This window comes from Rhagoletis pomonella, unplaced genomic scaffold (assembly GCF_013731165.1).
Source record: "Rhagoletis pomonella isolate Grant_MI unplaced genomic scaffold, Rhpom_1.0 Rhpom_scaffold_00004, whole genome shotgun sequence".
NCBI lineage: Eukaryota > Metazoa > Arthropoda > Insecta > Diptera > Tephritidae > Rhagoletis > Rhagoletis pomonella.
The window spans coordinates 44,949,153-44,951,503 of NW_023458558.1; the positions used below are offsets into that span (position 1 = coordinate 44,949,153).

Here is a 2,351-nt window from a genome sequence, read left to right on the forward strand (position 1 = left end):
TACATACAAATGTATCTGCTTATCTGCACATCCCATGATCTCATTTGCTATACATACATATCTTTTTATGCACATGCAATGGGTATGGCCATATATTTGTATGCATGTACGCAGTATGTACATATGTACATATGTCTGTAGAGTTGGTCTACCGGTACCTTTAGCAGTTGATACCAATGTATGAAGTGTTTAAGCAATGCCTTGGCGACAAGTTTTCCGCGGTGATATCTTCTTTTCTTAACTTTGTAGAAAAACGCGACATTGTCGCTGTGCGCCGACATCTATTATGTCTTATGGACATTATATGTATGTATGTACATTAGACTACATCACCAAAAAAGTTGCCGTTTTTCCGACGGGATTACAAAATCTATTATATTTTAAGACGTCCACCAAAATATTTCGGAAAAATATTAAGATTTAAGCGAGCGGGACCGATTTTAAAATACCTCCAAAAATGGAGGTTTTTATGAATAAAAATAGTTTCTTAAAGAACTTTTTGAAAAGAGTCCCCTCAGATGACAAACCAGATTAGGTTTTAAAAATCTGCATAAAAATATTTAAAAATCTTTTCAAGAGAATCGTAACAATGAGATTTTGGCTGCTGTTTTTTTACTTTTTTCAAAGAAAACTTAAACAACTGGCTCAAAACTATTCTGATTTAGACTTATGGGATCTCGCTAGAAAGGTATTTTCCCACTATTTTTATTTATGTGCAAAAAAGTCATTCGTGTCCCAATGTCCCACAATGGGTGAGAAAATACCTTTCCAATGATACCTCAGATGTCTAAATCGGAAGAGTTTAGGTTCAGTTATTTAAATTCTTTGAAAAAGTTAAAAACAACATCAAAAAGCTTATTACGATTCCATACAAATTTTTTTTAATTTTTTTTTTTTTTAATATTTTTGTGTAAATTTTAATTTAAACAACATCAAAAATCTCATTACGATTCCGTAAACATTTTTTTTTTATTTTTTGAATTTTTTTGTGTAAATTTGAGGGGATTTTTGCAAAAAACATCTTTAAGAAACTATTTTTATTCATAAAAATCTCCATTTTTGGGAGTATTTTCAAATCGGTCCAGTTCGCTTAAATCTTAATTTTTTCCGAAATATTTTGGTGGACGTCTTAAAATATAATAGATTTTATAATTCCAATGTACTCGTAAATACATGTACAAACATGCACAGCCAACATAACCAAGTCTGGAATATCAAAAAAAAAGGTGCGACAAAAAAAGAAAAAAAGGAAATAAAAACATAACCAGCACGCATAAGTGACAAGAAAACAAGATGACAATAGCAACAACAACAACACCGTCTTTACCAACAGTGCAGGTACACATTCATAAGTATACACGTAGTGTAAGGGCTTCGATTGTGGCAATGGGCACAACTGAATGGCATTATCTATAAAACCATTTTATGACCTGATTCGGTCTGCTTTCAGTAGTATACATTTACATACCACAAACATACATACAAATGCATGCAAAATAGTTATTGTTATGTTGCACTTCTCCAAGTTGATCATTAAAATGCGCGAAATCGAAATCGGTTTTTGCATTTTTATGACTTTACTTTTAAACGAACAGTGACCAAAGGAACAACATGCTGGCTTCACGGTCGCTAATATCATAGTTAAAAAATGAATCCTAAATGTATGAGACTAATACAAACCTGTGCCTAAAAGCTGTATATGCATACTTAAAGTTAATCTATTTATGGGGCGTTCCATACCAAAATGGACGGGGTTCACACTTCTTGTGTTTGATTTGTTTCAAATTTTTCGGGTTGATAACATAAACAATAAATAATAAATAAATATTAAATTTATTTAATAATTTTCCAGATATCTCGAGAACGGGGCAAGGAAAAAATTTGAAAAAAAATCACGCATGCACACATTTTCTTTATGAAAATAAATTTTTAACATGCAAATTGTTTGATAAAAAATAATAGTTTTTGAAAATATGCCACCTCAAATATTGCGCAATAATTAAGTATAGTATTACTGGGAGCACTCTACAATAATTTGAGTTATGACTTTTTTTACACCGAAGTTCAGTAAATAAAACGTCCGTCACGCTAGCTGACCCACTTCCCCAAAAACTGATAAAAATTACTCAGGAATTAGGTGCAATTTAGGTGCAGTTTAGGCCCACCAAAATTAATTTCGGTGCAGACTCGGTTTCCGAGAAATTCGCAAAAATGTGTTTTGGGTCAGCCAGCGTGACGTCTCGCTAGCTGACCCACCCACTAATTTTGGTCGAACACTGGTAAATATTATTCAGGAATTAGGTACAATTTAGGTGCAGTTTAGGCCCACCAAAATTAATTTCGGTGCACAC

General features: G+C 32.6%; 1 protein-coding gene and 1 long non-coding RNA gene across 4 annotated transcripts in view; both read left to right on the forward strand.

The window, feature by feature from the left end:
• Positions 1-2,351, forward strand: part of LOC118737619 (dedicator of cytokinesis protein 3) — a 144,170-nt gene that overhangs the window by 79,386 nt on the left and 62,433 nt on the right. The gene's annotated exons all lie outside the window — the stretch shown is intronic.
• Positions 2,255-2,351, forward strand: part of LOC118737621 — a 498-nt gene continuing 401 nt past the window's right edge. Inside the window, exon 1 of the long non-coding RNA XR_004992829.1 lies at positions 2,255-2,301. This is a non-coding gene — a long non-coding RNA (uncharacterized LOC118737621). The remainder of the gene's footprint in view (positions 2,302-2,351) is intronic.